Here is a 12,410-nt window from a genome sequence, read left to right as displayed (position 1 = left end):
AATTAAAAATGGCCTCGGTAGATCTCCTCACGCCAGGTTCACAGGTGAGCTGCCTCCTCGCCGGAACCCATTCATCACAAGTAACCAGGGGAACCTTCTCCTGATTGACGCCCAGTGCCCCTCCCACACCTACATTATTAATGTGCATATTAAGGAGATCCCCGCCGTCCTCAGCGGATGCATTTTGACTTTTTCACACAGCTGAAGCCACAGATCTTTAGGTTTTCTGTCCTCTAGGCAAACAGTCCCAAAAGAACAAATCCCTTTTATAAATGCAATACACACGACTAAGAGCCTCCCTGCCAAAGGGGGTGGGATTTCCAGGAGCGGAGTCTGAGGTCAACAGGAGGGTTTGCCCTTCTGCGCACAGCTTCGGGACACATCTGGCGTTCTGTTACTTCTAGATCTTTCTGTGCTTTGCACTCCTGGTCCCCGTGTGCCCAAGTGGAAGGTTGCCAGGGTATCCACAGAGATCCTGATGTTTGGGGTCACTAATGAAACCTCTGTGTGCAAGCCTCAAAAACACGCTGATCTCAAAGCATGTCTACAGTTCAGCAGGTACATAATTATCATTCTGGATTTTCCCCCCTGCAGAAATGCACCCTGTCCTCAGGGATTCATGCCTTCATTCAGGTGTACTCTCTCTAGTCAGCTGATCTCCAAAATCCCAGCGCCTTTGTGCTGTTAAATATATTCATGATCCCGCGGACACAGGAAACCTCACACAGTTCTCTATCCCAGGAGAAATGTGGTTTCCAAAATTGATGCCGTATGACCTTGGGAGGGGAATTAAAATCATTTTCATAGTGATTTCGGTTGTTGTTTTTAAAAGTTTGCATCATCCTGTCCTTGATAGGTTTTTGGGTTTCGGCCTCAGTAGTATTTCTGTTTCATTGCTGTTTTCAGTAATGTAAGCCATGAATCTTTCCAAGTGGTTTTGCTTTCCATCAGTCTTTGAGGAAAACCAAACAGATCATGATTTTCAAAGTAAACCTGCAACTAAAGAGACAAGATCATAGGTATCGAACTGTCCGTGGCTTAAAATCGTCATGCTCTTGGCACAGTTCCTGACCGAAACGCTATTTCCATCGTGTGTCCCATTTTCAGAGAAACATGAACCCTGTCACCCCCAAGTCCCAGAGGAACTTACGATCTGTTCTACGTTGTCCTGGAAGGGCTTCTTCCATGGTAGTTTTAACGACTTTTACGGTTATGGAACTACCTCTTCAATGTATTTGATTTGATTGTCCTTATAACATTATCTATAAAAACAAACACACAATTGGAAAGCTTTTTGTGACACCTTTCAAAGCGGAGGGTGGGGCTCTGCTGGTCATGGTGGGCACCTGGCCCCTGCTTGCTGAGACACCGAAGTGTAGTCAAACCTCTCAACATTAAGCAACAACAAGAAGAAAACAAAACAAAACGGGGGTGGGGGGGGAACTAAGCAGCAATTTGTTTTCTGCTTTCACTTTTGAACTCCCTGTTTAAGCCCTGCCACACTTAAACTGTAATCTCCTATTTATTTCCCATGCGTATCACCTCCTTCTCTTCAAGGAGTCTATTTAGCAAATATTGTCAGTTCTGGAAAATTATGATCGTAATTTCGGTTGCCCCAGTTTGGAGCTGTCATTTTAAAATTGAAGAACTATCGTAATATGCTTTGTGGTGGTGCTATTAAAGATAACAGTAATTATTCCAATAATTTTAAAATACCAACAATAATCATCGCAGGTGACTTTTCCATCTCAAGACGGGATTGCTCCAGAGCCTTTCAAGACGGATGTGGAATGGTTTGTGAAAAGTTTGAACAGGAGCAGAAGAAATGAGGAGTGCTGGTCAGAAGCCGAGAGGTTGAGGATACTTAACTGACTGGTCCGAGTTGTGCTGTTTATAATCTTTCTGTTTCCATGACCACGATGCTTCAGGCAGCTTTTAGTAACATAGTATCACATTACTTGTTACTTGATTTACAACTGAAAAGGTTTCAGTCTCTAAGCCCCATCGTTCAAGTCCAGTTGCTAAACTTAAGCCTCATGACTTTCCCGTTGTGTTCCTGGATTCAAACGACCCCTTGGGCCCTACTAAAGAATCCCATTGCTAGTGTCTTGGGATTTGTATGTGCTCCTGAGTTATTTTTCCTCCCATCCTTGTTCCCTGGGTGGGATAACCAGAAGAGAAATCAAGGAGTCTGCGAGTGTGCTGTCGTTGTGCTGGTTGTTGCTGGGTTTAGGGTTGTTTTGTGTTGTTGTATTTTGCTCTGAGGGAAGGATATGTTAATTCCTTCCTCCTGAGTGAGGTGGAGAGCGTTTTGAACTCTGGAGTCTTCTGTCGGCTTTATCACACCCTCACCTGGACCCTAACGCACGTGCAGGGGACAGCATGTGTGGCGACAAGCTGTGGCGTGGGTGGGACCCTGTCCCTGGAGAGTCAGCCTGGTCACAAGAGAGCCAAGAGATCTTTGTATTCCCTGAGCTAAACCTTCTGCTAAACGGAAGCCCAAGACTTTCTTGTGGACCAAACCTTAGCTTGAGTCTTCAGAGCCTCACTGGGATTTCAGGCAGGGAGGAAAGGCTGGAGGGACCGGCTGTTAGGAAAAGAAGTGCAGGCTTTCTCCTCAAAACCGGAGCGTGAGGTCTGAGCCGTTCTGTTTCCACCTCCCCCTGGATCTTCCTCTGTCTTGCTAGATCTTGCAAAGCTGGGAGAGGCGCCCACCCCTTAGTGTGGGAGGCAGCCCCAGCACGTGATACGGCAGCCATATGCAGTGACAGGGAACATTCTGAAGAGAAGAAAGCATCGTGGGGAAGCGGTCACTTCTAACTTCTCCAAAAGCTGCGCCACACGTTTCTGCCCTAGCACCGAAGCCCAGTGACATCCAGAACCTTGGGTTTGACACCATCTGTCTTCTTCCTGGGAACTGGAGTGGTAGGAAAGGAGTTGACGGTCGTAGTGAGTGTGCTTTGGACTGAACGTTTGTTTCCCCAGAATTCATATGTGGGCCCTAATGCCTAGGGTGATGGTATCCAGAGGTTTATGTAAGGGCCTTTGGGTGATTAGGTCGTGGGGGTGGACCCTCCTAATGGGATTAGTACCCCGATCAAGGAGAGTGTCTTCACCCTTTTCATTACGTGAGGACAGAGCAAGAAGTGGGTCTCATCAGACTCAGAATCTGCCAGTGCCCTGGGTCTTGGACTCAAAGCCTCCAGAATTGGGAAAAATAGTTGCTTGTTCTCTAAGCCACCCAGCTTATGGTATTTTTGTTAAAGCAATCCAGACCGAGACAGGGAAGGTTGGAGCTGCCCGCTGTTCCCAGCGTAGACTTGTAGCAAAAGGAATTGCTTTGCCCCAGAAAAAGCATAGTCATGTAGTCCCTTCAAAAGCGACCAAAAGTTGGACAGAAAGAAAGAAAGAAAGAAAGAAAAAAAGAAAGAAAAGAAAAAAAGAAAAAGGGAAAAGAAATATTACGATACTTGGTTCAAAACCTTAGACGTTTGGTTGCACCAGGCCCTAAGCAATGAGAAACGTAAGGGTGGTGACTGTTTTACTCATCATTGTGTTTTGAAACGCAGTGCCTGGCACTCAATAAAGTTGTTAAATAAACCCAAAAAATACGGTGCAATGAAAAAATGGTGGGCCCTTTGGCCAGGTCACAGAGTACTGAATTGGGAAGAATTTCTCTTACAGAGGTGGGGGGCTCCTTTGGTCTTCCATTGGCAGAATTCTCACCCTTGTCGTACTGCAGGGTCTTCACGGATGTTCACAAAGAGAATATAAAAAATATGTTCCATATCTGAATCCTTTTTTCCAAACAAAGGGAACCTTCATTTTTCCTGCAGGGACTTTTCGTAAGACCTGGCCCTGCACTGTTTTCACAGTTCACCAGCACCAGCCTGTATGTCCCCAATGCATCCAGCTTGCAGACACCCAGAGCTGGTAGTTTGGGGGACCTGACAGGTTCTGGGGAGAATGTCAGTGGCACACGTTTGACAGTAGACGACTCCAAGGTGCTGTCCGAATCTGGATTCTAGCGAGCCAGTTATTGTTAGCCGGCAATGGAGAGAGAGGCAGGCGATGGGTGGCCTCGACCCCGTTACCATGAGGCTGGCATTAGCATTTATTTTCTGGACGGTTGCCGTCTGCCATGGTCAGGCCTTATGAGCTGAGCTCTCAGCTTCCAGAAAGAGATTAACCACCTTATAAGAAAAAAAAAAAAAAATCCCATCCATTAGTGGGTGAAGTAAGGCCTTGCCTCATGTCAGCAAGAGCATCATCGGAAGCCGTCACCAGTGCCTAATTTTCCCACAAAACCAGCCATTACTTTTCTTCTTCTTCTTCTTCTTCTTCTTCTTCTTCTTATTGACCCACCATATTTTAAGCCACTCCAAGGGGGGTCTGTCCCCTCTCCTCTTAAATACAGATAGATAGATATTGCATTCCTAATACTCTCTCCCAGGTTTTTTGACAGGTTATACATATGCTAATAGAAATAAGCTTATTATTTGGAGCACAGAGCTGCTTGTCACCGAAGCTTCATTAACACCGTTATCACCACCTGACATTTATCTTATAATTTTCTAGAGCTGACTGTTGTGTCTCCATGGAAACCCAAATTGCAATTGAAACAAGTACGGTAATAAAGGCATCCACCGAGATTGACAGCGTGCAAAGCCTGGTTACATTTGTGTCTAGTTCCTTAAGTTGCTACAGCTAGAGAGGGAGAACGCCCACCTTGGGTGCTTGGGATTAACTCTCTCGCTTCGCGGGTGTGCCACAACGGGTGCCACAATGGACTACGTATATGGCCAGTGGTACCATACCGTCACGGGTCCTGATGTTAGCAATTAGGTCGCTCATTTTCCCTGGACTCCTCCCAAGCCCTTGTGACTGTTGGATGTAAAATTAACCGTGATCCTATTTGGATCCACAAGGAAATTCTTCCTGGATGACTCTGACACGGTGAACTGTTGGCCAAGCCTCCTGATGGGTTTCTTTCTGGGCACGGGGAGCGACCACGGACTTGAACTATTTCTCCCCGTTGATATCAAGGAACCTGTGCTCTTTTAAGTTCATGACTTCCCATCAGTTTGGTTGATGCCTCAAAGCAAAGAGTCATGAAACTGGAGTGGGTCCAGAGTGAATTAATCTGAAATTAATTTGATTCTGAAAGATTCCATCTGGCTGTGTTTGGGAAAGGCAGTTAGACAGATACATAAACAAATGATCATCTGTATTCATTGTGCCAGATGTAGTGTCAAAAAATGAAGAAATGGCTTTAAAAAAAAATCAACTGTGGGGAATTTTGATAGAACGATATTCAGCCTCTTGGAATAACAGCTATTAAAATTTAGGACGTAATCCTACTTTTATTCTTATTTGTTTAGGGGGTTCGGTCGGATGGTACGGTAAATCAGCAAATTAAATGTCAAAGCCCATTTTAATTGGTGATTGAAGATGCTAAATGGAATTTATGAGATGCTGGGGGTGGGGGGTTTATAGATTTCTGAATCGAAATGTGGTATTTGGTATTGATTTCATCTTAAGGCATGATGTTGGAATTTGAGGACTAGCATTTAGACTTTGCCTTTTGATATGTACTTTTGTAGCATGACCAACTGGCATGTTCGTATCATAGGGAAACATACCCGAGGAGCTGACGTGCGTGGAATTCTGGAAGTCTTCCTTGAGTAATGCTACAGACTTGGCAGTGTTTTTCCATTACTTTTGCAAATTTCTTTAAGCAGACTATGGGAGAGGCAAGCGTTTTGGATTGCTATCTAGGAATTTCGTGCAGTCTCTATAGATGCTCTTGTTTCGTTTTCTTATGCTCCGACAGAAAGCTTCTAGAAAATTCATGACTAGTCCCTTGAATGGTATCCCAGGCATCCATTATGGGCTTTTTAATCTCCGGTTTTCCAACCGCAAACATCATCTTTTGTGATGTCTTAAAGAGAAAGAATTAAAGTTTACTTCTTGATCAGTGAACAAACATAATTTACTTTAGAAAAACAAAATCCCCAAGGGAGCAACTCCTCTCTCCGCAGATTCCCACCCACTTCCCTCACTCGTCCTAGCCAAATGCAACAAGAACCACAATAACAGACTGGTAAAAATAGAACAGGCAACTCGGGAAGATTAACCCCCCAAAAGCTGAAGTGTCTTGGCAAAAATCAGCCGCTGCATTTAACGGCAACAAATTAGATGGTACCCAGATCTTGAGTTTTGATGCACAGCGTGTATTAGGATGAGAGAGAAAAATCTCGGATACCTGGGGTCCCTGCAGGATGAGTCAGTCTTATTAGCTAAGTTTGCCCTCAAGTGGAAAGCATATCCCTTAAGGCACAGGTTCTCTGTTGTCTTATTTTGAAGGAACCCTTCTCGACAATGAATTCTGTATTTCCCTGCCTTCCGACCCAGAGTTATTGAGCATCACATGGCTCTTTCGATGAGCCAGGATTGCCGTCATACAGGTTCACTACTCTGCTGCGCAGCTGTCCTTGGGAACTCGTGGAGAACAGAAGTCAGCCCCAGCTCGGAATGGGCTTTCTTTCCACTGCTGTGCGCCTTCGACATCACCCAGAGGCGGTCACTCCCTGGGCCGCCATTGGCAAACCCTCTCCTTTGCTACCTGCGGGCTCCTGTGGGTTTGAAAGGCCAGTGATCAAGGCTGTGAAACACCAACATAAAACATGAGAATCTTTGAGGAATGGATTGAGAAGCTCTCCCAAAGAATTGAAAGGAAATAAACATCAGCGGAAGAGTTTGGTGACAAATGTTTTGACTGTTCTGAGGTCTCTTTCTTCCTGAATTCTCTTGCCAACAACCCACAAATGTAGGAGTTTGAAGGCATTACCCCAAAAAAGAAATACATCTGAACCTAACAAATTGTTAGTCTACAGAAATACTTATCTTCCTTCACCAGCAGATGCCGTTCTGTGATCTAAACGGTCCTTCATATGACGTGATTACTTTGTATATATATATAGTCAGCTTTAGACTTTCCAGATCAGTGGAAGGAAACAGTGGCATGTCTAACCTCCAGCACATTTCTATCAAGCCTTACACTGCTGGCTGCCTCCCTTAGGCTGGCATTCATTTTAGCTTGTGCTCCTTGAGTATACATCATTGATGACTGAGGAAGGCAGGCCAAATGCAGGTTGAGGAAAGACCAGCCTGAGATTCAATTTGGGCCTTGATAAACGATAAAACGAGATGAATGGACTGATAATCAATATTTAACAGAAGGGTAGATAGAGTTCTGAATACAGGGCAAACACAGAGGTCAGTGAAATCTTCATCCTTTCATCCAAGGTAGGAGAGCTCCCTGAATGGTTTTTTATTTGTTGGTCGGTTTTTAAGGATTTATTTATTTATTTCACAGAGACAGACACAGGGAGAGAGGGAACACAACCTGGGGGAGTGGGAGAGGGAGAAGCAGGCTTCCCGCCGAGCTGGGAGCCCGATGCGGGGCTCGATCCCAGGACCCCGGGATCATGAGCTGAGCCAAAGGCAGACGCTTAACGACTGAGCCACCCAGGCACCCCTCCCTGAATGGTTTTATCACGAGAATGGCCAGAATTAGGACAGTGGCAGAGCTGGGGCAAGTGGACCCAGCGGGCATTTAGAGAAAAATAGGCATAATTCAGTAACTCATTTGTAATAGGTGTATCGACCCTCAGATTCAATAAAACAGTGCCAAATGGGATAGCGTGGTCCTTTGTAATCGTGGTTCTTTATAACTGTGTAACGCGTGACTTAAATTTTACAACTTCACAGCCTTCTTGCTGTATCACATCTCATTATTCAGAGTATATATGTTAGGGCCACACCGAGACTGTGCAGGCCCCGTGCTCGCCTTCCAAATGAGCTCTTCGCTCAACATCGGACTTAAGAGTCGCACCCGTGCACCTAGCACTCCGTGTCTCCGTCCTGGCCTTCATTTTTCTCCACTGAAACAAACAACCCCTTTCTAACCTCTTGAAAGGCTGCCCTGTTTAGCCACCTTATGCTCCCTCCCATCCCCCGTTGATAGGAGCTCCTTAAAGGTTCATTGCCTTCTCTCCAAACCTTGAAGAATGCCTGGGCCGTGGGGTCCCTGTATAAATACCTGTTGAATTCATGATTGAGGAAGACGAACCTCACGTGGAGAATTCCAGAGGCATACCGTGTACCCGACGGAGGGCTCCGTTCGTTACTGTTTTTGTAGGCTCAGCGGTCAGAGATGGGCGAGGTCTGGGGCTGGCAGGAGATCTGCATGACGTGTGTGTTCTGTGTACGACATTCCTCGTCTCAGATTTGGCACAGGGTAGGAGGCAGTGGGAGGCACTCGGAAAAACAGGGACGTCACAGGTGAAGCCAAGCTGGAGGAAAGGACGTGAGTTTGCGGTGGTTCCGGAGCCTTCTGCTGGCCGTGGCTGTGGGAGAGCAGACAGGGGGGTTGGGCGGCCCAGGAGGGAGCGGACTGCTGCACACGTGGTAGCAAACCACAGGAGCACCAGGGTAGCTGCCTCTGCGGGATGTCGTGGGGAGTGCTGGGTGCCGCAGGAGGGGTGCGGGGCTGCCGTGGGTGCTGGTGGGCCCCCGTTTTCTGGCCTGGCGAGCAGAGGTGGGGAGCCATAGCTGGGCCTCCCCGCGCGAGTCGGGCCGTGCGGTGATGGCTGCCCCAGCCCTGGGTCTCTCCAGCGTAACCCTGTCCCCCGTGACAAGTGCAGGTTCTCCCTGGGAGGGAGGGGCGCTGGGGCTGCTCTCTGGCGGTCTCAGCCCCCAGTGATAGCTGTTTTTCTTTGAAACCCCTTTTTTTGAAACCCCTTTTTCTTTGCAACAGCTCCTCTTCCTTTGCCTCTGATTTGTTCATATGCCGCTTCAAGCTTTGACCCCCGGGACGACGCATGTTTAGAACGCTGCGTGCCCGTCCCCATGGCCCCATCGGTCACTTGTTGCCGGCTTGCGGCAGGCCCTTATCTGTTCTCTCTGTTCTGGGCATTATCGCTTCGTAATTGGGTCTCACGTGGTGCCCTCCCTTTTCATTGGCTGCGAGTGGCTTCGGGGCACCAGCCCCCTCCTTTCCATCTCTCCTTCGCATCTAACACCGTGCCTGACGTAAAGCAAGTCCCGTAACTGCGTCATCTGGGGGAAAGGAAGGAGGATTTGCGGGGAGAATCCACTCCGCGTGGGTTTGACAGAGAACCTGCAAGGGAGAACCGTCCACTTCCGCCGCGGGTGTGTCTTCAGGGAGTGGGGACTGTTGCCAGCCGCCCTGCTGGCTTCCTCTTGCATCCGTAGCTCCTGGCAAAATAGTTGAGCCAGGGCCAGCGGCAGGAGTGACATGCCTCAAGGAACGTGGTGGCCAGGACCTGCGGACACGGTGTCCGTGCTGTTCGCCCTCTCCCTGTGTGTCCCTCATTGTCATCACGTGCCGCGAGCAGGTGGCCACGGGAGACATCTTAGGTTAAGATCCACACTCGGTATGGGGAGGCTCCCCACATCTGTCTTCATTTCATGATTCACATTTTACCTTACTTGATAGGGGCCAAACCAGCCTCTTCCCCGTCAGCCGGAAGGACCACGTACAGTGACTTGCGCCGGCAGACAGGTGAATTCTGCGGCACTGAGCCATGGGGAGGTAAATCAAATGGGGAGGGCACTGGGAAGGGGCACGTACCCAGGGGATGGGTGCCTCCCCACGCCCTCTTCCCATCTAGAAAGTGGGGTCAGCAATACTGACCTCAGCGTTGGGGGGTGGGGATTAATTAATGTGAGCTCCTCGAGGTCTTGGAAAATGAGAAGCCTGATCTAAATCTTCTATGTGACTATTATTTCCCTATTGCCATTTCTGAAAGTTCATCTAAAAAAACCTCTCCCTATGCAAATGCCTTCTGCTCTGCTCTCAAGTCCACTGAACTATTTCTGGTAAATCACTGAGTGAAATGAGTTTCCTGGGCGGAGGCCACCCAGAGCCAACACCTCGCGGCTTTCCCAGAGAGGGTGCTCATACGTCAGACGGCACACACCCCGGGGTGCCTCCGGACTTACTGCTTTGTGGGGGGTTTCCACCTATCTGCTTTTTACTAGTGGTCAAATGGGATAAGGTCATAAGGTTTCCCTTTTCCTGGGTGAGTCCAGGTGCCTGTGCTGTGTGGCCTTTTCTGCAGGAGTCACTTCCTGCGAGTCAGGGTTCCCTTTCGCGCTGGTGAAGAAAGGCATAGGTTTCAGACCTCCCTCCAAATACAGTCCAACATTCGGTCCCGGGATCCAACAGGATGTCCATCATGACTGCGCTCTTTCCTGGTGAAATTCACCCAGGAATGGTAGCGCTGTCCCGTGTGTTCTGATAAGCCGGGTTTTTCCGCCCTGTCAGCGCACACAGATGGACGTTGTCTCCTTCAGCGACTTAGGGTACAATTGGCTCTAGTTCATCTTCTGTGAGTTCAGCAGCTGACCTCCAGGTGTCTCGCCTCGGGGATTTGGGGCGCCATCCTATCACCGGTGTGGCCTGGACTTGCAGAGCTTTGGTGACCCGCGGTAACACTACCTCCCAGGCGAATACAGGAGTGTCATTGGTTTCGTCCTCTCATCAGTGAGATAGCAAACATCCAGAGAGTTCTGTACCATTTACCCAAACCATTAAGCGACTCCGAATCCCACTGTCATTAAACCGTAGCAGTGTCAGTCCGGTGGCAAAGGTGCTGTGTTGAAAGGCAGCCACAGAAGGTGGACGTTTTCCAAAACGGTACATTTTCGAAAGGACACAAGATTCCCAGGCTTGAAGTTAGATGACAAGCGATTCCTTTCTCCAAAGTGAGAGGCCGTGGAAGGTTTAGAATTAGAGTGTTGTGCCTCCTGAGCGGGGCCATGTCCAGGTCTCTGCCTAGTCACCCGTGGTGCATTGGGGGACGTGGCTGGTGCCGAACCCCAGGGACCACATTGACAGTGGATGGTGGAGAGAATTGTGTTGTTTTTTTTGTTTGTTTGTTTTAAGATTTTATTTATTTATTTGGTAGAGAGAGAGAGAGAGCCTAAGTAGGCAGAGGGGCAGGGAGCGGGAGAAGCAGGCTCTTCTCCACTGAGCAGGTTGCCCAATGTAGGGCTCTATCCCAGGACCCTGGGATCATGACCTGAGCCGAAGGCAGTCACTTAACCAACCGAGCCACCCAGGTGCCCCTAGAATTGTGTTTTTCAATAATCATCAACACCCTGGACATTGTGGAAGATGGTTCAGAGTACTGGATCTCATGCCCGCCCTCCTGCTGCCCACGCCTGCCGGAAGGCACCAGGCTCCTTGCCAGCTTCCTTCTGCCTTTGCCTTATGCAGCTCAGTCTTGGACAATTTCCTTTGATCAGCAAACAAAGCCTGTTTCTCCATGTGCTATTACTTAAGTACAAGTGATATTTAAAAAAGGAAAACAAAAAACCATGCCCAGGCCCTTTGAAAGAGTGTCCTGTCATCTGACTGAAATGTTGGGACTGCAGTTGGGATATTGGGACGAAGTGACACAAATTGAGAGAGATGACACCCCGGTAGCCGCCTCGAGTCATCAGCCAATCAGCGTGTCTGTCTGAGCCCACAGGCCACTCTGCATGGCGTAGGGACACCTCGTCAATGCCTAGCCTCTGCCTTAGTCACCTCTGAGCCCCGGGGGACTGTATCCGACACAGACAGGGAGACCCCTCAGGCTGGAGGCAGCTGGTCTTATTACCTAAATTATCTTCTCCATACATCATCTCCTGGACCCAAAGCAGAGTCACAGGTTTACAGAAATGAGGAACCACATGAGAATGATTCTCTCTCTTTGTTCTGCCAGTAGGGAACCCGAGGTACACAGGGGTGACGGGGTTTGCCTGGGACCCCACAGGGAATGTAAGGCGAAGCCATGCTGAGAACCCAGGTCATGCAGTCCGGGTCCCCCCACGCTTGCTCTCTAGTGCCGCCAGCACTGGCAGCATTTGGGTGGCCCCTTATTCCTCTTATTTGCTGGGCTTATTCTTGTTTTCCCGAAACCTCCTGATGAAATCGTGTTTTAGTGAATTTCAGCTCTCCTTAGTTTTGTTTGTTTGTTGCAGTATATTTGCAGCTTGAAGTATTTAATTAAAGTTAAAATTGAAAATTGTTTCTCGGTTGCGCTAAGCCCATTCCAGAGGTCTAGTAGCCGGCTTGTAACTGGGGGCTACCATGTTGGATTGTGTAGTTCGAGGACATTTCTTTCACTGCCCAGCGTTGGGCAGCACAGATCCAAGATCTTCTAAAACAAAAATAAGATAGATGAAGAGGATAGGAACAGTAAGATTGTTGATAAACCTTCAGGGAGATTCACTGTCTTTATACAAAATTTTTCCAAGGCCAGGCAGGCATCCTTTTGTGTTGATTTTGGGTTGGTATCTCTTCTGAAGGGGCATTTTATGTCTTTTTTTTTTTT

General features: G+C 48.1%; 1 protein-coding gene across 15 annotated transcripts in view; it reads left to right on the top strand.

Annotated features, from left to right (window-relative positions):
* CELF2 (CUGBP Elav-like family member 2) overlaps positions 1 to 12,410 on the top strand; it is an 815,373-nt gene that overhangs the window by 642,081 nt on the left and 160,882 nt on the right. The window lies entirely within an intron of this gene.

Source organism: Mustela nivalis, assembly GCF_964662115.1.
Source record: "Mustela nivalis genome assembly, chromosome: 7".
NCBI lineage: Eukaryota > Metazoa > Chordata > Mammalia > Carnivora > Mustelidae > Mustela > Mustela nivalis.
The sequence above is the reverse complement of the archived record's forward strand: the minus strand, read 5'-3'. Positions and strand labels throughout refer to the sequence as shown.